The sequence below is a fragment of the Panthera pardus genome, unplaced genomic scaffold (assembly GCF_024362965.1).
Source record: "Panthera pardus isolate Hobbes unplaced genomic scaffold, ASM2436296v1 HiC_scaffold_27, whole genome shotgun sequence".
In the NCBI taxonomy this organism is placed as follows: Eukaryota; Metazoa; Chordata; class Mammalia; order Carnivora; family Felidae; genus Panthera; species Panthera pardus.
In genome coordinates this window covers 44199678-44222656 of record NW_026526843.1, presented here as the reverse complement: position 1 = coordinate 44222656, position 22979 = coordinate 44199678, and the positions used below count along the sequence as shown (strand labels likewise).

The window sequence follows — 22979 nt, the reverse complement described above, 5'->3', positions numbered from 1 at the left end:
ATTTTTATCTTGAAGTCCCAATAGTGTATTTTTGCTTTTGTTTGCCTTGACTCCAGAGATGTATCTAGTAAGGTGTTGGTATGGCTGAGGTCAAAGAGGTTGCTGCCTATGTTCTCCTCTAAGATTTTTATGGTTTCTTGTCTCACATTTAGGTCTTTCATCCATTTAAAATTTAGTTTTGTGTATAGGGTGAAAAGGTGGTCCAGTTTCATTCTTCTGCATCTTGCTGTTCAGTTTTCTCAGCACCATTTGTTGAAGAGACTGTCTTTTTTCCATTGGATATTCTTTCAGCTTTCTTGAAGATGAGTTGACCATATAAATTGTGGGTCCATTTCTGGGTTTTCTATTCTGTTCCATTGATCCTTGTGTCTGTTGTTGTGCCAGTACCATACTGTCTTGATGACTGCAGCTTTGTAATATAGCTTGAGGTCCAAAATTGTGATGCCTCCAGCTTTGGTTTTCTTTTTCAAGATTGCTTTGGCTATTCCGGGTCTTTTGTGGTTCCATACAGACTTTAGCACTGTTTCTTCTAGCTCTGTAAAAAATGCTGGTGGTATTTTGATGGGGATTACATTAAATGTGTAGATTCCTTTGGATAGTATAGACATTTTAACAATGTTTGTTCTTCCAATTCACGAGTATGGAATGTATTTCCATTTCTTTGTGTCCCCTTCAATTTCTTTCATAATTGTTCTATAGTTTTCAGAGTACAGGTTTTTACCTCTTTGGTTAGGTTTACTCTTATGTATCTTATGTTTTTTGGTGCAATTGTAAATGGGATTGGTTCCTTGATTTCTCTTTCTGCTGCTTCTTTGTTGTCATATAGAATTGCAACAGATTTCTGTATGTTGATTTTGTAACCTGAGACTTTACTGAATTTATGTATCAGTTCTAGCAATATTATGGTGGAGTCTTGTGGGTTTTCTACATAGAAAATCATGGCATCTATGAATAGTGAAAGTTTTACCTCTTCTTTGCCATTTTGGATGCTTTTTATTTCTTTTGTTGTCTGATTGCTGAGACTACGACTTCCAGTACTATGTTTAACAACAGTAGTGAGAGTGGACATCCCTGTCCTGTTCCTGAGCTTAGGCAAAAAGCTCTCAGTTGTTCTCCATTGAGGATGATATCAACTGTGGGTCTTTCTTATACGTCCTTTATGATGTTGAGTTATGTCCCATCTATCTTTACTTTGTGGAGGGTTTTTTTTTAATTTTTTTTTTTATTTTTTAACTTTTTTTGTGTGGAGGGTTTTTATCAAGAATGGATGCTGTATTTTGTCACATGCTTTTTCTGCATCTATTGACAGGATCATATGGTTCTTACACTTTCTTTTATTAACATGGTGTATTACGTTGATTTGTGAAAATTGAACGAGCTCTGCAGCCCAGGAATAAATCCCACTTGATCATGGTGAATAATTTTTTTAATATACTGTTGAAAATAGATCTACTAATATCTTGTTGAGAATTTTTGCATCCATGTTCATCAGGGATATTGGCCTGTAATTCTCCTTTTTAGTGGCATCTTTGTCTAGTTTTGGAATCAAAGTAATGCTGCCCTTGTAGAATGAGTTTGGAAGTTTTCTTTCCATTCCTAGTTTTTGGCACAATTTGAGAAGTATAGTTATGAAATCTTCTTCAAATGTTTGGTAGAATTTTTTGGGAAGCCTTCTGGCCCTGGAAGTTTGTGTGTTGGGAAATTTTTGATTACTGATTCAATTTCTTTGGTGGTTATGAATGTGTAAAAATTTTCTATTTCTTCCTGTTTCAGTTTTGGTAGTTTATACATTTCTAGGAATTTATGCATTTCTTCCAGATTGCCCAATTTTTTGGCACGTGATATTTCACAATATTCTCTTATAATTGTTTGTATTTCTGTGGTGTTGGCTGTGATCTCTCCTCTTTTATTTGTGATTTCATTTATTAGGGTCTTTTCCCTTTTCTTTTTGATAAGTCTGGCTAAGGGTTTATCAATTTTATTAATTCTTTTAAAGAAATAGCTCCTTGTTTCATTGCTCTTTTCTACTGAGTTTTTAGTTTGTTTGTTTTCTGTTTCTGTGTCGTTTATTTCTGCTCTAACCTTTTTTTAAGTTTATTTATTTGTTTTGAGAGAGAAGGTATGCACAGGGAAGGGGCAGAGAGACAGGTAGAGAGGCTCCCAAGCAGGCTCCGTGCTTTCAGTGAGGAGCCTGACACAAGATTTATTACCACGAACTGCAAGATTATGACCTTAGCCAAAATGAAGTCAGATGCTTAATTGAGCCACCCAGGTTCCCTTCTGCTCTAATCTTTATTATTTCCCTTATGATGGCTTTAGGCTTCATTTGTTATTTTTTTTTCCAGCTCTGTTAGGTGTAAATTTAGGTTGTCTATTTGTTGCAGGGAGTATGGTGGGAGTTGCAAAAGATGAGCCTGCAAACAAAGTGCAGTAAGTGAAGGTCCTCATACTCGAGTCCAAATGAGGCCCTGACTCCAGAATGAAGCTTCTTTTTGTTAGGATAATTGCTAAAGACTACGTGTATAAATTCAGCTAAGCAAGTGTGTTAATCAATCTAATAGTTTAGCTTTTCAAAGTTGAATTTTGAGTTAATTGGTTTCTATAACACTAGGAAGGGTCAGGGTGTGAAGGAGGATCTGGCCTTGGACAATGTTAATGGCTCTAGGCAGTCCTTATGAGCCTCAGCCCAGCTGTTCAGCTGTGCAAACATGTCCTAAGGCCTTGAACCTTCTCCAGCCCTTCCTTTTTGAAGTATTTTCCTTTGATGCTTCTCTCCTGCATCTCCCACATGTATTTGAAATTTTTCTTGCTTCTTGAAGTAGGCCTGTATTGTATATACTTCCCTCCTATGAGTGTTTTGTGGCATCCCAAAGATTTTAGATTGCCATATTTTCATTTGCTTCATGTATTTTTTAGTGTCTTTTTAAAAATTTACGTCCAAATTAGTTAGCATATAGTGCAACAATGATTTCAGGAGTAGATTCCCTAATGCCCCCTACGCATTTAGCCCATCCCCCCCTCCCAGAAACCCTCCAGTAACCCTCTGTTTGTTCTCAATATTTGTGAATCTCTTATGCTTTGTTCCCCTCCCTGTTTTATATTATTTTTGCTTCCCTTCCCTTATGTTCGTCTGCTTTGTCTCTTAAAGTCCTCATATGTGTGAAGTCATATGATATTTGTCTTTCTCTGACTAATTTCGCTTAGCATGATACCCTCTGGTTCCATCCACATTGTTGCAAATGGCAAGATTTCATTCTTTTTGATTGCTGAGTAATACTCCATTGTATATATGTACCACATTTTCTTTATCCATTCATCCATCGATGGACATTTGGGCTTTTTCCATACTTTGGCTATTGTTGATAGTGCTGCTATAAACATGAGGGTGCATGTGTCCCTTCGAAACAGCATACCTGTATCCCTTGGATAAATACCTAGTAGTGAAATTGCTGGGTTGTAGGGTAGTTCTATTTTTAGTTTTTTGAGGAACCTCCATACTGTTTTCCAGAGTGGCTGCACCAGTGTGCTTTCCCACCAGCAATGCAAAAGAGATCCTCTTTCTCCACATTCTTGGCAACATCTGTTGTTGCCTGAGTTGTTAATGTTAGCCATTCTGACAGGTTTAAGGTGGTATCTCATTGTGGTTTTCATTTGTATTTCCCTGACGATGAGTGATGTTGTGCATTTTTTCATGTCGATTGGCCATCTGGGTGTCTTCTTTGGAGAAGTGTCTATTCATGTCTTTGCCCATTTCATCACTGGATTATTATTATTATTGTTTGTTGAGTTTGATAAGTTCTTTATAGATTTTGGATACTAACCCTTTATCTGATATGTCGTTTGCAAATATGTTCTACCATTCTGTTGGTTGCCTTTTAGTTTTGCTGATTGTTTCCTTCACTGTGCAGAAGTTTTTATTTTGATGAGGTCCCAGTAGTTCATTTTTTCTTTACTTCCCTTGCCTCCAGAGACGTGTTGAGTTAGAAGTTGCTGTGGGCAAGATCAAAGAGGTTTTTGTCTGCTTTCTCCTCAAGGATTTTGATGGCTTCCTGTCTTACACTGAGGTCTTTCACTCATCCATTTTGAGTTTATTTTTGTGTATGGTGTAAGAAAGTGGTTCAGGTCCATTCTTCTGCATGTCTCTGTCCAGTCTTCCCAGCACCACTTGCTGAAGAGACTGTCTTTATTCCACTGGATATTCTTTCCTGCTTTGTCAAAAATTAGTTGGCCATACGTTTGTGGGTCCATTTCTGGGTTCTCTATTCTGTTACTTTGATCTCAGTGTCTGTTCTTGTGCCAGTACCATACTTGATGTTTACAGCTTTGTAGTGTAGCTTGAAGTCTGGGATTGTGATGCCTCCTGCTTTGGTTTTCTTTTTCAAGATTGCTTTGGCTATTCGGGGTCTTTTCTGGTTCCATACAAATTTTAGGAATCTTTGTTCTGGCTCTGTGAAGAATGCTGGTGTTATTTTGATAGGGATTGCATTGAATATGTAGATTGCTTTGGGTAGTATTGACATTTTATCAATATTTGTTCTTCCTATACAGGAGCATGGAATCTTTTTCCATTTTTTTTTTGTTTCTTCTTTAATTTCTTTCATAAGCTTTCTATGGTTTTCAGTGGATAGATGTTTCACTTCTTTGGTTAGATTTATTCCTAGATATTTTATGGGTTTGGGTGCAATTTTAAATGGGATCGATTCCTTGATTTCTCTTTCTGTTGCTTCATTGTTGGTGTATAGGAATGAAACCGATTTCTGTGTGATTTTATATACTGCAACTTTGCTGAATTCATGACTCAGTTCTAGCAGTTTTGGTGTAATCATTTGGGTTTTCCATGTGGAGTATTATGTCATCTGCGAAGAGTGAATGTTTGACCTCCTCCTGGCTGATTTGGATGCCTTTTATTTCTTTGTGTTGTCTGATTGCAGAAACTAAGACTTCCAATACTATGTTGAGTAACAGTGGTGAGAATGGACATCCCTGTCTTGTTACTGACCTTAGGGGGAAAGCTTCATGTATTAAAAAAAAAAAAAAGTTTATTTATTTATTTATTTATTTATGGAGATAGAGTGAGAGCAAGAGCAGGGGAGGGAAAGAGACAGGGAGACAGAGAATCCCAAGCACATGCTGTGCTGCCAGTGCAGAGCTCAATGTGGTGCTAGAACCCAAAAACTGTGAGATCATGACCTGAGCTGAAATTAAGAGTTTGACCCTTAACCGACTGAGCCACCCAGGCCCCCATATTTCCATGCAATTTTAATTTCATCTTTGATTTCCTGGTCAATCCTTTGTTTCTTTAGTAAGATGTCTCTCACCTTCATGTATTCGTGGTGTTTGCAATTTTTTTTCTTGTGGTTGCATTCTATTTTCATAGCATTGTAGTTGGAAAATATGCATGGTATGATCTCAATCTCTTTGTGTTTGTTGAGGCCTGAGTTTTGACCAGTATCTGATATATTCTGGAGAATGTCCCATGTGCACTCAGAAAGAATGTGTATTCTGTTGCTGTATGATGAAATGTTCTGAATATATCTGGTAAGTCCATCTGGGCCAGTGTGTTATTGAAACCCATTGTTTCCTTGTTGATTTTCTGCTTAGATGATCTGTCCATTGCTGAAAGTGGGGATTAAAGTCCACTACTATTACTGTATTGTTCACAATGGGTTTCTTTATGTTTGTTATTGTTTTATATATTTGTGTGCTTCAAGTTGTGGGCATAAATGTTTACAACTGTTAGATCTTCTTGATGGATAGACTCCTTCATTATGATATAGTGCCCTTCTTCATCATTTGTTACAGTCTTTAGTTTAAATTCTAGTTTGATGTAATTATGGCTATTCTGGCTTACTTTTGATGTCCTTTAGCATGATAAATGGTTCTTCATCCCCTCACTTTCAATCTGCATGTGTTTTTATGTCTAAAATGAATCTTTTTTTGTAGGCAACATATAGAAAGTTCTTTTTTTTAATCCATCTTGATACCCTATGCCTTTTGATTGGAATATTTAATCCATTTTACAGTCAAAGTGATTATTAATAGATATGAATTTAATTCCATTGTATTACCTGTTAAGTTATTATTTCTGGAAATTTTCTCTGTTTCTTTCTAGTCTTTGTCACTTTTGGTCTTTCCTTTCTACTCAGAGTCCCCTTTAATACTTCTTGCAAGGTTGGTTTAATGGTCATAAGTTCCTTTAGTTTGTTTGTCTGGGAAACTCTTTTTTCTTCTAATCTGAATGACAGTCTTGCTGGTGTGAAGTATTCTTGGCTACATTATTTCCCATTCAGCATGTTGAATATATCTTGCCATTCCTTTCTTGGTTACTAAGTTTCTGTGGATTCTGCTAACCTGATTTGTCTTCCCTTGTAAGTCAAGGATTTCTTTCCACTTTGCCTTCCCTTGTAAGTGAAGGATTTCTTTTCACTTGCTGCTTTTAAGACTTTTTCCTTATCTCTGTATTTTGAAAATTTTACTACAATATGTCTTGGTTGCCTGACTTTTGTTGATTTTGATGTGTGGTCTCTGTGCCTCCTGCATTTGGTTATCTGGTTCCTTCCCCAAATTAGGGAGGTTTTCAGGTATAATTTGCTGAAATAAACCTTCTGCCCCCTTTACCCTCTGTTCTTATTCTGGGACTCCTATGATATGAATGCTATTACACCTTATGGAATAACTGAGTTCCTTAAGTCTACATTATGATCCAATATGTTTCTTTCTCTCTTCTTTTCAGCTTCACTATTTTCCATCATTTTATCTTCTATATATATCACTTACGTGCTTTTCTGCTTTTTCCATCCTTGTGGTCATTACATACAACTGGTTTCACATCGTGGTTATACCATTTTTTATTTCAACCTGGCTAGTTTTTAGGTCTTTTGTCTTGGTGGTAAAGGACTCCCTGCTGACTTCTATGGTTTTCTCAAGCCTGGACAGTATCCTTATGATTGTTGTTTTAAATTCTGGATCAGGCATATTACTTATATTTGTTTCAATTAGATCCCTGGCTGTGATCTTTTCTCCTTCTTTCTTTTAGGATTAATTTTTCCATCTTGGCATTTTGTCATGTCTCTGTCTTCTGTGTGTTAGGAAATCTTGCTATGTTTACTGCTCCTGACAGTAGTGACTTTATGAAGACGTGGTCTTATACTATCTAGGATCTGGTGCTTCAGGAAGTGTTTCTGGTGTATGTTGTATGCACTCTGCTTGTGTGTTTTGGCTGCTCTTTCCCTGAGGTTAATTCCCTTCAGAATTTCTCCTTGCCTGCAGTGGGGAGTGTTTTCACCTTGTCCAGAGACAGGATAGTTTTAACTAGATGTGCTCTGGTCTGCTTGTTAAAAGAGACCAGATCCTATTTCCACTAGAGGTGAAGCTTGGTAGCACTCTATGGTAAGTAGGCTTGGTGTGTGCAGGTGTTTGTGCTGGTCTTCTGGGGGAGGAGCCTCCTACCACTGTAGTTCTCAAGTACACTTGTACTAGTAAAGAAGCACTTGCAGAGCACAGGGGGGGCAGGGCTTGGTGTAGGTGGTGAGGCCTTCAGTGTTTGTGGTGTTCTGCTCACTGAAGTCAGTCTGTGGTGATGGGTGGGGGAGAGGGGGAGAAAAATAATGGTGCCAGCCATCTCCTTCATCCCCAGAGAGGGGAGTTCACACCACTTCTGCCCAGAAACCCTAACAGAATAGTGAACAATCTCCATTTGTGTGTCCCAGGCATCCCACAGATCCATACCTTCACCTTGTCTGTGTCCAGGCCATATGCCTCCCTGTTGGTGCAGTGTTCTTGTTTTTTTATCTTAGACATGCAGCTGAGTTTCAAAAATCCAAACTTTAAGGACAGGTGGGCCATGGACCCAAACTGGTCTTCTGGGGGAGGGTCTTGCTTCATTGGGGTGGGTGCCATTTGTTCAGAAGGGCAGTCACACCAAGGCTCAGGAGCTTCGAGTTCAGAGTAGAGTGTAGCAAAAAGCTGGCAACCGTGTTAGGTGCCCTCAGCAGGTGTCTTTACCCCTCTGCTAAGAAATGAGGCAGCGATAGTGCCTGTTGAATCTTTTGTCCCCTGAGAGATAATGCTACCTCTCTCAGAGGCTCTCCAATAATGAGAAACTTTCTATTCCAGTGCATCCCAGGGTATCCTCAGATTTCACACTCTTCTTCTGGTCCTCTGCCCTCGTTCTCCACAGAAGCACTGCTGCATCCACTAGGCTCCATACCAACCATGGTGCAGACATCTAGAACTCCAGTTTTCAAGCTCCACTGGTTGTAAAAACTCAAGATAATCATCCCCTCTTATTTTCCCAATGGTTTTGGGGAAGTGTTTTTCTTGTGCGATCCCCTGTATGCTGCTCTCTCTCTCTCTCACATTTGTCTGTGATGAGGGCCCTCTCCCCTCCGCAGCACCGATGATCCTTTTCTCCCCCAAATTATATCTCTGCACCTCCTTCCTTCCACGATGTGTGGCCTCTTGTCTCCCTCTAGTTATGTAGTTTGTTCTCTCAGTCTTCAGATCAATTTCTTGGTTGTTTAGAATGATTTGATATTTATCTGGCTGAGTTGAAGGGATGAGGCAAGCATAGGACCCCCCTGCTACTCTGCCATTTTAAACTAAACTCGTAGACCATTTTTTCATATGACTAATTTACATCTGTATATCTTCTTTGGTGAGGTGTCTGTTAAGGTCTTTGGCACATTTTTTAATTGCGTTGCTTGTTTTCTTATTGTTAAATTTTAAGAGTTCCTTTTGTATTTTTGATAATTGTCCTTTATTAGATATGTCTTCTACAAATATTTTTTTCCCAGTCCGTGTATTGTCTTTTCATTTTCTTGATGCTGTTTTTCTTAGAGCAGAAGATTTTTATTTTAATGAAATCAGCTTATCAATTATTTCTTTCATGGATCATGCTTTTGGTGTTGTATCTAAAAAGTTATATCCAAGGTCATCTTGATTTTTTCCTGTGTCACCTTCTTTTCATTTAGGTTTATCATCCACCTAAAGTTATTTTTTGTGAGGGGTCTTCTCAAAGAACCAGCTTTTGGTTTCATCGATTTTCTGTATTGATTTCTTGTTTTTAATTTCATGGATTTCTGCTCTAAACTTTATTATTTCTTTTCTTTCACTTTGGATTTAATTTGCTCTTCTTTTTTCTATTTTTTTTTTTAGAGAGTACACAAACAGGTGAGAGGGACAGAGCGAGAGAGGGAGAGAGAGAGAGAGAGAGAGAGAAAGAGAGAGGGAGAGATAGAGAATCCTAAGCAGGCTCCACGCTCAGTGCTGAGTTTGACATGGGGCTCAATCCCACAACTCTGGGATCGTGACCGAAGCTGAAACCAAGTGTCGGGTTCTCAACTGACTGAGCGACCCAGGTGCCCTTATTTTTTTTCTAATTTTCTAAGGCAGAAGCTTATATTATTGATTTTGGATCTTTCTTCTTTCTAATATATTCATTAACTGCTATATATTTCTTTCTAAGCACTGATTTCATTGCATCCTACAAATCCTGGTAAGTTGTAATGTTTGTTTAGTTTTTAAATATTTAAAAATTTATCTCGGGGCACCTGGGTGGCTCAGTTGGTTAAGCGACCGACTTTGGCTCAGGTCATGATCTCGCGGTTCGTGAGTTCGAGCCCCACATCGGGCTCTGAGCCCCACATCAGATTCTGTGTCTCTCTCTCTCCCTGCCCCGCCACTGCTCATGCTCTGTGTCTCTCTGTGTCTCAATAATAAATAAACGTTAAATAATTTAAAAAAATTTCTCTTGAGATTTCTTTTTTGACTCATGCTTTATTTATAGATGTGTTGTTTAACCTCCAAGTATTGTGGTATTTTCCAGCTATCTTTCTTTATCGATTTCTCTTCAATCCCATTGTGGTCTGAGAGCAGACATTGCATGATTTCTCTCTTTTAAAATTTGTTCAGCATGTTTTATGGCCCAGAATGTGATCTGTCTTGGTGAATGTTACATGTGAGTTTAAGAAGACTGTGTACCCTGCTGTTGTTAAATGAAGTAGTCTATAGATGTCCACTATATCCAATTGATTGATGGTGCTGTTGAGTTAAACTTGTTTTACTATTTTTTTTTGCTGCTAGATATGCCAATTTTTGATAGAGGGCTGTTGAAATGTCCAACTAGGGGCGCCCGGGTGGCTCAGTCGGTTAAGCGTCCGACTTCGGCTCAGGTCATGATCTCACGGTCCGTGGGTTCGAGCCCCGCATCGGGCTCTGTGCTGACAGCTCAGAGCCTGGAGCCTGTTTCAGATTCTGTGTCTCCCTCTCTCTCTGACCCTCCCCTGTTCATGCTCTGTCTCTCTCTGTCTCAAAAATAAATAAATATGAAAAAAAAATTAAAAAAAAAAAAAGAAATGTCCAACTATAATAGATTTATATATTTCTCAAAGTTTTGCAGTTTTATCAGTTTTTGCTTTATATACTTTTACAAAATATTTTTAAGTTTACTTATTTATTTTGAGAGAGAGTGAGTGAGCAGGGGAGGAGTTGAGAGGGGGAAGAGACAGAGAATCCCAAGCAGGCTCTGCACTGGCAGCGCCAAGCCCAGTGTAGGGCTTGAACTAATGAACTGTGAGATCATGACCTGAGCCAAAGTCAAGAGTCAGACACTCAACCGACTGAGCCACCCAGGCACCTCTGCTTTATATGTTGTGACACTATGTTGTTAAGCACATACATGTTAAGAATCATTATGTCTTCTTGGTGAACTGATCCCTTTATCATTATATGATGCCCTTTTTTCATTCCTAATAACTTCCTCTACTTTGATGTGTACTATGTTTAATATTAATATAGCAATTCCTGCTTTCTTTTGATTAGTGTTAGTATGGTATGTCTTTCTCCATCCATTTACTTTTTCAATTTTTTTTTATTTAAGTATAGTTGACACACAGTATTATATTAGTTTCAGGTGTGCAACATAGTGATTTGTCAGTTATATACATTACAAAATGCTCACCACAATAAGTGTAGTTATCATCTGTCTCCATATAGAATTATTGCAATATTATTGAGTATATTCTCTATGCTGTACTTTTCATCCCCATGACTTGCTTATTTTATAACTGGAAGTTTGTACCTCTTTATCCCTTTCACCTACTTTGCCCATCCCCCCACTCTCCTCCTATGTGGCAACTACCAGTTTGTTCTCCATGTTTATGAGTCTATTTCTATCTTTATGTTTGTTTTGTTTTTTGGATTCCAACTATAAGTGAAATCATATGGTATTTGTCTTTTTCCTGACTGACCTATTTCACTTAGCATAATAATTTCTGTGTCCATTCATGTTGTCATAAGTGGCAAGATTTCATTCTTTTTTTATGTCTAAGTAATATTTCATTACACACATACACACATGCAAACATATATATAGCAAATCTTCTTTATCCATTCATCTATCAGTGGACACTTAGGTTGCTTTGATATTTTGGCTTTTGTAAATAATGCTTCAATGAACATGGGGTGTCCATCCATTTACTTTTAATATATATGTGTCATTATACTTAAATAGGGTTTCTTGTAGGTATCATATTATGTCATTATACATAAAGAGTGTTTCTTGTAGATATCATATTGTTGGGTCTTATTTTTTGGTCTACTTTGATAATCTCTGTCTTTTAATTGATACATTTAGTGATTATTGATATAGTTAGATTAATATCTAGTATAGTTGGCACTGCTTTCTATTTATTGCCCTTGTTTTCTACTTCTGTTTTTCTCCTATCCTTTTTCTGTGTTTTTTAATTTTATTTTTTTTTAATTTTTTAAAGTTTAGTTTTGAGAGACAGAGAGAGACAGAGCATGAGCATGGGAAAGGCAGAGAGAGGGAGACAGAATCTGAAGCAGGCCCTAGGCTCTGAGCTGTCAGCACAAGGACCAATGCGGAGTTCGAACTCACAACTGTGAGATCATGAGCTGAGCCGAAGTCAGATGCTCAACCAAGTGAACCACCCAGGTGCCCCTGCATTTTGTAGTTTTAATTGAGCCTTTTATATGACTCCATTTTCTCTTCTTTCTTGGAGTATATCAATTATATATTTTTTTAAGATTTTATATTTTTAAAGTAACTTGTACACCCAATGTGGGGCTCAAACTCACAAGCCTGAGATCAAGAGTTTCAAGCTCTACTGACTGAGCCAACTAGGCACCCCTTTCCATTACACTTAAAAAAAAAACAACAGCAAAAAAAACTTTGTTTAGTGGTTGTTCTAGAAATTGCAATATTTATCTTTAATCCAAATCTACAATCCCTATATTTATATTTAATCCAAATCTACATTCCAATAACATTATACAGCTTCATGAGTAATGTAAGTACTTAATAATAACCAAATAATCCTAATTCCTCCCTCATATCCTAGTCTCATTGCTGGCATTCATTTTACTTATACATAAGCATATAGATAGTCAAAGACAGTATTGCTATCATTATTTTGAATAAACTTGTTAGATCAATTAAGAATGAAGAAAGAAAAGTTTTTATTTTACCTTCACTTATTCCTTTAATGCTCTTCCTTTTTTATGTAGATATGAGTTTTCTACCTATAGCATTTTCCCTGTCTCTAAAGAACTTCTAACACTTAATGCAAGGCACATCTACTGGCAACAAATTCCCTCATTTTCTTTTTCTGAGGAAGTCTTTATTCAGTTTTTGAAGGATAATTTTACAGGGTACAGAATTCTAGGTTGGTAGTTAGTATCTCATATCTCTTATGGATCTAAGAAGAGTTCTTGATTTTTTTCAGTTCATTAAGCTTTTTAACTTTTAAGAATGGAGTAGTAACTTCCAACTTCTTTTTAAAAATTTTTTATCATTTGATTTATTTTTGAAAGACAGAGACAGAGTGGGAGTGGGGGAGGGGCAGATAGAGAGGGAGACACAGGATCTGAAGCAGGCTCCTGGCTCTGAGCTGTCAACACAGAGCCTGATGCAGGGCTTGAGCTCACAAACCATGTGAAATCATGACCTGAGCCCAAGTCGGACACTTAATCGACTGAACCACCCAGGCACCCCTATCCTTTCAGTTTTTAAAAATATAAGCAAATTTAACATCTTTGTTAGTTTTTACCCCTGTTCATAGGTAAAATGTGGCTTATTCTGCAACAGTGCAGTCCAATAGAAATTGCTGTGGAAATGAAAATTTTCTGTATCTCTGTTGCTCAATATGAACACAGTGAATGCTAGTGAGGAACTGAGTTTATAGTGTTATTTAAATATGGTTTATTAAGTTTAAATACCATGTGTGACTAGTGGTTTCTGTATTGGACAGGAGCAACTTTGAATACTTTACATACTTTGTACACCTTGTTTTTCACCGAACAATGTATCCTGGAGATCACTTCATAGTAGTATAGAAAGGGAGCACCCACTGGTTTTTATAGCTGTATAGTACTCTAGGATGTAGGTTTACCTTAGATTATTCAACCAATCCCTTATTGATTGACATCTGTCATGTGTCTAGTCTTATGCTACTATGAATTGTTCTTCAAGGGATGGTTTTATGCTTATGCTTTTTTGTCTTTTTGCATTTTTTTCTTTGGGGTAGATTCTTAGGAGAATGATTTCTGGTTCCAAGAATAAATACCTGTGTAATTTTACTAGATAGCATCAAATCCCCACCACGGAAATTTTACATTATCTCTAGCAATGCATCAGAATCCTGTTTCCTCACAGAGTATCTAAGATGAACTCTGAGGGAAGGTGAATATGATGTGAGAAATCTATGAAAACTATTTCACAAATCAGGAAAATTAGATGTTTGGACAAGGGTTTTAGTCCTCCTTGTCTTTGATACTCTTGCTCTATCCTTTTATGTTTCCTATGGTTCTAGGTCCAGGCCCCTCCAACTGACAGAGGAGGCCTTAACATGAAGCAGAAACTTCATGTTTATCTGAGAATACTAAATGGAAGATCTTCTCTTTAGTGATAAGGCAGGCAAAAAATCCAGTTCAGAAATAAATCATACTCACCTAACAAAAGGCTAGAGGAGAAAGCAAAATCTATAGATAGTTTTATGAGAAGAAACAAGATTGACGTTGTTCTTTACTTTCTGTGAGTGAGACCTTGGAGAAGGAAGTAGGAGCCTGTTTGCAATATGCAAAAAAGGTTTCAGTTACAAGGTGCAACCGTTTTCTAGGGTTAAAATTCTGACCTCTAAACACTGTGATTTCCTGTTTAGATGCTGAATTTCTGGGACTCAGGATGAAAATTGGACTAAATTTGCTTGAAATGGAGTCCATTTGAGGTCAAGCCTCAACACCTCATAGGGTGAGCATTAACATCCATTTTGCTGCCTGTGGACCTTTCCACTTATGCAGGTATGGAGATCAAGGGAGACAAAGTGTAGGATACAGATACTGAATTGAACTGACAGTGCCTGGCACAAAGTAAACACCCAATACACATTAATAAATTAATGAGATGTAGATGTAGGAATAAGCAGAATAGGAAATTATGTATATGTTCTCTCAATATTTTTATAAACATATGAATTTTCAAAAGAAAGTTGTGATCACTAAGTACTTATTGTTTAATAATCTCCTTTGAGGAAACATTTTATTTATGATTATAAAAAAATTATGCTTTTTCATTGGTAAAAATAACGTGTAGAAAATGGAGAAAGATGCCACCTAGCGATCAGAGTCAGAGTTGCAGGTGTAAAAGCCTCTTCTAGGGAAGTTGGAAAAGGATAAGGTAATGGGAGAGAGTGAGGCTTGTGTATGGATTTTATTGTATAGGCAAAGCTTTCTGGAATTTTCTACACACTAGTTGTGATTCTGCTATATTCTTTCCTGTTTATAAAGGAATTCTTATGTGCACAGTCTTTTAACCCCCACTCAGTCACATAAGAGTGGGCCTTGGGCCTGGAACACATATCTATCAAGAGATAAAGAGTGCACATAGCCTGTGCTGGGTTTTTGCCTTGTGTGGAAATATCTTTGTTTCAGATTCAGTGAGTACTCCTTTGTTTTGCTTAAGAGTGTTTGGCAGTGGCCCTTAGGCACACCCCCACCTTTCAGTATTTGTCACATCACCAGTTAATGGTTTTGTTGTTTAAGATACATCAAGCAATATCAAAATTTGCATTAGAAATTAAACTTATTCTGTATGTCCTTTCTGTCTCCACCTTCTCCACCCACATAATACAAAGATAGTCACTGTTAGTTTATTCAAAACTATTCTCAGATTCTTTTTCTCTATATCTAATACACTAATTTTAACCACACACAAATATCTATAAACCCATGTTGATATATTCTTTGCATAATGAGACCCATATTCTATATTATTTTTTATATTTTTCTTTTTGTGACTGTCTTCATTTTTATTATTTTTTAAAGATAAGCTCTAGGCCCAACGTGGGGCTTGAACTCACAACCCTAAGATCAAGAGTCACATGCTCTACCAACTGAGCCAGCCAGGCACCCCCTACATTATATTTTTGACTTGTCTGACTGATTAAAGATGATTCTTTTCTCATATTATTTATTTATTTGTGGTGTGTTTCTAAGTTATTGTTTTTTATGTGCATTCTCTCTCTTTTTTTTCTATTGAGATATAGTTGATATATAACATTATATTAGTTTCAGGTATACAAAATAATAATTCAATACCTGTATATATTACAAAATGATCACTACAATAAGTCTAGTTAGCATTGATCACCACACATAAGTACAAATTTTTTTTCTTGGGTTGAGAACTTTTAATATATATTCTCTTAGCTTCCCTGAACAAAATAAAATATGGTTTTACACATTTTAACTATATAAACATACAGCTATTTTCCAGCTTGCTGACTTCTTTAATATATACATAATATGTCATATATATTTTACATAATATATTATACATTAAATATATCTAATATTCTATATATTTATTATACATAATTACTTATAATATAGCATATTATGCAATAACTATATACAATTAATAAATATATATGATGATATATGTTATGTAATTTAAAATGAATATTATAATATGTAATGTATTTACTATATATTAATTATTACATAGGTATATAATCTAACTTTACACCTGTTTATTAAAATTACATGTTGCATATGTCCCTCCTGGTCCTTACACTCAGGGAGTATTGTGAGGAATTCAAGAAGAGAAGCTCTTCAAGATTCCAGTGCAGTATTTGGTACATCATGCATAATGCCAATGTTTGCAGCCTTCCCATTCCAGCTCTTCTGATCTTTAACAGGGAAGTTGTTTCTTAGTTTCAACAAAATTACTATATTTTAGTGAGCATTTGGGAATGTAAGAAGGGAAACACATACACACAAACACATATTTTATGGGAAATTTGGTGCCATCTGTGTGATATGCAGTGTAAAGGAGCTGGGCTGAGGGAAAATTCCTCACCCCTCACATGGGAACAATTGTACGTTTCTTCTCTGTTGATGCCCTCTTTACTCACATCAGAATTGCATATAATCTGGAGTCTGGGACCTACTGGAAGCTCTAGGAAGAGGTGGTTGGGGGTTGGCAAGGAGTGATACTGCACTGAGAGTCTTCCTGGGTCTCAGTACTGGAGCCATCCCAGGGTGAGTTCCTTCCCCTGCTGTGACCTGCACCATGATGCAGGTGTTCACTGAGCATCCATCACTCTTTATACCTTCAGTGGCCCAGGGGCTACAGAGATCATGGTAATGCTTTCACAGGGTCCTCGTCCTTTAGAAGTTATAGTGAACCTTGTAGAATCTTCTTAATGTATAAAGAGGAGGAATGGCTCACTGGAGTAGTCAGAGACTCTTCAAAGAGGAGGTGGGCTTGGCACAGTGATCAGGACTTGTGGATTATGAATAGGAGAGAAGTGACAAGGAGTCCAGAGTAACTGTTGAAGTGTGGGGGCTCCCAGGTGAGCAGACAGGCCTCAGAGTAACTGATTGGATACTCCAGGGGGCTGAGGCCATTCTGGTTTGGTATCGATTAGAGATCTTAAAAGGACACATTTACTTCAATGGGATGCTACATAGCCCCCTTACACACTGAAATGATGCAACTGTTGGTAAGAAGTAAAGTACATGTCTCACTAGTCCATGGGGGCAGGAGAGAACCAGGATCACTGACAGTAGTAAAGCTGAGTTGATGTTTAGCTCCCTAAACCTTCATTAAAGCAGAAGCAGATATCAAGGGGAAGGATTTACTGTTAATGGATCCTTACGGTGTCTGGAAATAATATTCTCACTGACCCCACGTTCTATAGAATCCCATCTTGTCAGCAAGTTTCTGCCTGCTTCTTCAGTCTCATTCTTTTTTTTTTTTTTTTTTTTTTTTTGAGAGACTTCCAGCAGGTGAGAGGGATGGGGGGCGGAGGGGTGGAGAGAGAGAGAATCTCAAACTGGCTCCACGTTCAGTGCAGAGCCCAATGCTGGCTCCATCCCACGACCCTGGGATCATGACCTGAGCTGAAATCAAGTATCAGACACTCAACTGAGCCACCCAGGTGCCCCCTGCAGTCGCATTCTTAACCAGAACATTTTCTCCACCTGTTAGCTCTCTCTCCATGCTTTCATTTGTTTCATCTCTACATCCTACCAGAGATCACTCAGTGAGATTTTCTCCTCTTTTGTTGCCTCAACTCCTTTCATGAGTTCAGTGGGTTATATCAGAGCACAACACTGGACAAGTTTAGGCAAAATTTAGCATTTAACTTCACTGTCTTTTACATGTGAAAGACACTTTGCACACTTATTTCTGCAGGGTTAAATGTGGCACCATGACCACAACTGGAATGGATTTTTTGACGAAACACCCACTTATGGTTGGGTCACTGTGTTGTGGTAGACACATAGCTCTGCATACTTTACTCAAATGTGCATTTTACTATTGTCCATACTATCTGACCTTTTCAAATGTGTTCATGCTACCTGATCTTTTTAATTGTGTTCAGTAGAATCTCTGCACAGGATTTCACCTGGTATGTGATGGTTTGTTTCTGGATTTTAATCATGTTATCTGCACATGTTGCCACATACATAATTGGCTCTATCACTTTATTCTTTTTGGGTAGTTTCAGTGTTTTATTATGTGGACCCACAATGCTCCTTTCATTTATCTCTAAATTCATATTTCTGCCAACTTACCAAAGGTTGAGATTAACAAAGATACAAAGGATGATTCCTAGTCTGTCTTGAGTCCTTTTACCTTACAGCAGAAGTATCTAATAACCAAAGAATGGATCTGATGAAATAAGATAGGTACATTTGGACAATTTGGAACATCTGGGAAGCATTGCATTCCAATAGAGATACTTTTAAGGAAAGAGAAAAGATCACTGAGGCCAAAGTAGCCAAATGCCTTAAGAAGTGATATTTAGTTCTTAACCATCTATTTAGAATATGGGGGAAATGTGTACCCTTATCTCAGTATATCTGCCATTCATTCATTGATTTATACATTCATGAATAATAGGTGCCCCAAACCTATTGGTAAATACCTGCATGCTCAGCACTTTCCATTGGTGTGGTCAGTAAAATCCTGTTGCCAACTACCATTTATAGTGGTATAGTCTTCAGTATTTCTTCTACATATATTTAGAACCACATCAAATAGTGTTATACTTTTTGCTTCAACCAGCAAACAAAATTTGGAAATGTCAAGAGGAAAAGGAAAATATTTAACCATACTTTGTGCTTTCTGTTGTTTTTTTGTCCTTCCATATTTTTCTAGATTTCTTCTTATATCGATGCCTTTCTGTTTCTTTTACCCATTCTTTAGGGTGTATCTGATGGTGACAAATTATTTTAGTTTTACTTCATTTAAGAATGTCTTTTTTAGGGGCGCCTGGGTGGCTCAGTCGGTTAAGCGTCCGACTTCGGCTCAGGTCATGATCTCGCGGTCCGTGAGTTCGAGCCCCGCGTCGGGCTCTGTGCTGACTGCTCAGAGCCTGGAGCCTGTTTCAGATTCTGTGTCTCCCTCTCTCTCTGACCCTCCCCCATTCATGCTCTGTCTCTCTCTGTCTCAAAAATAAATAAACGTTAAAAAAATTAAAAAAAATGAATGTCTTTTTTACTGCTCTTCCACCATGAGATACCACCTCACACCTGTCAGAATGACTAACATTAACAACTCAGGCAACAATAGATGTTGGCAAGGATGCGGAGAAAGAGGATCGCTTTTGCATTGCTGGTGGGAATGCAAGCTGGTTCAGGCACTCTGGAAAACAGTATGGAGGTTCCTCAAAAAACTAAAAATAGAACTACCCTATGACCCAGCAATTGCACTACTAGGAATTTATCCAAGGGATACAGGTGTGCTGTTTTGAAGGACACATGCACCCCAATGTTTATGGCAGCACTATAAACAATAGCCAAAGTATGGAAAGAGCCCAAATGTCCATCGATGGATGTATGGATAAAGAAGATGTGACATATACATACAATGGAGTATTACTTGGCAATCGAAAAGAATGAAATCTTGCCATTTGCAACAACGTGGGTGGAACTGGAGGGTATTATGCTAAGTGAAATTAGAGAAAGACAAATATCGTATGACTTCACTCATATGAGGACTTTAAGAGACAAAAGAGATGAACATAAGGGAAGGGAAACAAAAATAATATAAAAACAGGGAGGGGGGACAAAGCATAAGAGACTCATAAATATGAAGAACAAACAAAGGGTTACTGGAAGGGTTGTTTAGGAGGGGGGATGAGCTAAATGGGTAAAGGGCATTAAGGAATCTACTCCTGAAATCATTGTTGCACTATATGCTAACTAATTTGGATGTAAATTAAAAAAAATATATATATATATAAATAAATAAATAAATAAATAAATAAAATAAAAAATAAAATAAAATAAAATTGTGAATTGCCAAAAAAAGAATATCTTTTTTACTGCTATTAATTTTTCAAGGATAATTCAATTGGAGATAGAATTTGAGGTTGACAGTTCCTTCATTTCAGCACTTGAAAAATGTGCCATTTCCTTCTGGGCTTCACAATTTTTGCAAGAAATATGTTGTCCTTCATACCATATTCATCCTATAAGTAATGCATTCTTTCTTTGATTTCAAGATCATTATTATTATTTGTTTTCAGTTTCTTGGGCTTTAGTAGGAATGCCTTTAGTGTTTCTCCATTTAGTAGAATGCTAGGTTTTTGTCTGAGGCATGTACACATATTTTCACATTAAGAAATTACCTACCAAATCCAATTTTATTGCGTTTTTTAAAAACATGAGTGTTGATGCTATTAAATACCTTCCTGCATATGAATGTGTCATGTAATTGTTTCCTTAGCTCTGTGAATACACTAGGTTATATTCAATAAGTTTCTTGATATTGAAACACCTTTGCATTTTTAGAATAAACTATAAGTTCATGATCGATTTTTATGTTTTAATATGGGCCATCCTGGTGAAGATGACAGTGATTGCAGAGATTTTGTTGTCCTGTGTCCAGACTAACATCCAAATCCCTAGGTTGGTTTAGGCATGCATTCCATTTTGAAGTTGAGCTGATTTTTTATACTTTTTTTCTTTTTAAATTTTTGTTCTAGTTTTATTGATATATAATTGACATACAGCACTGTATAGGTTTAAGGGTAATACAGCATAATGATTGATTTATATATATTGTGAAACGGTTACAATAATTTTAGTTAAGATCTATCATCTCAGAAAGACACACAAAAAAAGAAAAAAGTTTTTTCATTGTGATGAAAAGTTTTAGGATCTATTCTATTAACAACTTTCAAATATACCGTACAACGTTAACTATAGTCATCATTTTGTACATTACATCCCTACTACTTATCTATTTTTAATTTTTTTAAGTTTATTTATTTTGACAGAGAAAAATAGAGTGAGAGAGAGAGAGAGCAAGAAAGTGAGAGCACACAAACAGGGGAGGGGCAGAGAGAAGGAAAGACAGAATCCCAAGCATACTCCACACCATCAACACACAGCTCCATGTGGGGCTCAAACCCATGAACGGTGAGATCATGACCTGAGCTGAGGTCAAGAGTCTGATGCTTAACAGACTAAGCCACCCCGGATGCCCCACTTAATCTATTTTTTTTTAATTTGTGTATACTTGATATACAATATAACATTAGTTTCAGGTATAGAACATAGTGGTTCAAAAAGTGTATATAGTATGCTGTGCTGACCAGAAGTATAGCTACCATCTGTCACCACTACTTCCCTATCTTATAACTGGAAGTTTGTAATTTTATCTAGTTCCCCCCTCCCTGTAGCCTCCATCCTTGGTAACCAAAAATCTGATCTCTTTTTCTGTAGGTTTTATTTTGTTTATTTGTTTAGATTCTGTATATAAATGAAATCATACAGTATTTGTCTTTTTCTGTCTTATTTAATTTAGGATAATGCCTTCAAGGTCCATCCATGTTATTGTTAGCTGATTTGTATTATAAGTACTCTGCACATGTATATTTTCCTTTCCTTTTACTATTTTAGTTGTACAAGGAAAATACTTCAAAGCTGTTTTAATCCACGTGTGTTGATTACCCTGGGCCCTGGTCTGAAGGAGCCTGTGACTGAAGTTCTCCCTGAATCCTCGCGTTGAAGCATTTTCCCCTCTGGCTGCTGTGGGCTGAGTGCTGGGCAACCTCATGCAGCTTTTACCTTTCTCTCCCAGGTGGGTCTCTGCTTGGCTAACTGGGAGGTTAAACCCATAAGCCTGCTTTCAGTTAAAGGTCAAGGTACATTTATTTGGAGAGAACAGAAAAAAGCATATTGTGAAAATACTTTTGTCTCATAACCTTCACTAAATCCTAGGAAATAGAGAAATCATAGCACTACAGAATATAAGGTTTATTTGAGAGATATGCTTGTCCTTCCCCTAGGCATTTGTATGTCCCTGTAGCTGCTCAGTTAAGACTGTCATGTGGTAGATTCATAAATTAGTTCTGGAACCATCCTATTATCTAATTTATTTGACTTAGGGATGTTCCCCATTCTAACACTGAGCCCATTTCTTATAGAAAAGGCTGGGGATATTTGTTTTCTGATTACTTTTTTTAAGTTTCAAATCCAAGGCACTTTCATTGTAGATAAAAACAGAAAATACATGAAAACAAAATAAAACTCATTACAAATGTTTAAAAGTCTATTACTTATGGATAGGTACTAACAGTTGAATAAATTTGTAATTTTCATAAATTTACCATGAAAATATAGCCATGTATATTTAATAATAGCAATGAAGTGATATCCTACTTACAACTTTGTAAACTTTTTTACAACAAACATACTATGAAGGTCAATCCATGCCATTTAATATAAACCCATATAATAAAAATGGTAGTAGAAACACTAATGGTCTGGTATGATAATAATGATAAGAAAAGTTAATATTATTGCTGATTTCCCCATGCCCCACACTGTTGTAAGTGCTAAATCCATACCTACTCATTTCAACCTATGAGGAGGAGCTGTTGTTGCTCAAATTTACACAGCAGGGAACTGAGGTACAGTGAAGTCAGGGCTAGAAACTCACAAAATTAAGATTTCAACAGAGTTTTGGGGGCTGCTAAGCACCTACATTTAGCCAGTGTCCACTGCTGCTTTTCATTTTATAAGACCCTCAAACTTACTGTTGACAGGGTACAGCAAAAGAAAACTAATTAAGGTCCTATTTTTTTTTTCAGTTAACCAGGAAAACATTTAAAATATTGATCCTCATTAGTGTGGCTTGGAATTTGGAAAATGGTATCGTCTTATACCGTGGAAAATCCTCCTCCAGTATCTTGTCTCCCTTCCTTGGACCGAGGGATATTCTGATTCTAAAGTGAATGGCTTACCTGTGGTTGGGGAAGAAAATGCTTATGTTTTTCAGCCATTTCAATATTTTGTGTAATTGCAAGAGCAGTGGGTGTTTATTACAATTAAAAGTAGATGACATGGAAAGGGAAATCATAATACCTCAAAGTCCACTGCTTGAAGTAAAACCCTTTTTTTCAAATTTTTATCTAAATTCCAGTTAGTTAACATACAGC

General features: G+C 37.0%; 1 long non-coding RNA gene across 2 annotated transcripts in view; it reads left to right on the top strand.

The window, feature by feature from the left end:
- Nucleotides 1-22979, top strand: part of LOC109256461 (uncharacterized) — a 74925-nt gene that overhangs the window by 17890 nt on the left and 34056 nt on the right. For both annotated transcript variants that reach the window (XR_008418185.1, XR_002075663.2), the window contains exons 3-4: nt 14181-14269; nt 21439-21619. This is a non-coding gene — a long non-coding RNA (uncharacterized LOC109256461). The remainder of the gene's footprint in view (nt 1-14180; nt 14270-21438; nt 21620-22979) is intronic.